Below are 456 nucleotides of genomic sequence, written 5' to 3' on the forward strand. Positions count from 1 at the left end.
GAGTATCCAAATTAATAAAATCAGAACTGAAAAGGGAGACATAACAACAGAAACGGAAGAAATTAAAAAAATCATCAGATCCTACTACAAAGGCCTATACTCAACAAAACTGGAAAACCTGGATGAAATGGACAATTTCCTAGACAGATACCAGGTACCAAAATTAAACCAGGAGCAGATAAACCATCTAAATAGTCCCATAACCCCTCAGGAAATAGCAGCAGTCATTAAAAGTCTCCCCACTAAAAAAAGCCCAGGACCAGATGGTTTTAGTGCTGAATTCTATCAGACCTTCAAGGAAGACCTAATACCAATTCTCTTCAAACTATTCCACAAAATAGAGACAGAAGGAACACTACCCAATTCGTTCTATGAAGCTACAATTACACTCATACCCAAACCCCACAAGGACCCGACAAAGAAAGAGAACTTCAGACCAATCTCCCTTATGAACAT

This window comes from Grammomys surdaster, unplaced genomic scaffold, assembly GCF_004785775.1.
Source record: "Grammomys surdaster isolate TR1022 unplaced genomic scaffold, NIH_TR_1.0 576, whole genome shotgun sequence".
Taxonomy (NCBI): domain Eukaryota; kingdom Metazoa; phylum Chordata; class Mammalia; order Rodentia; family Muridae; genus Grammomys; species Grammomys surdaster.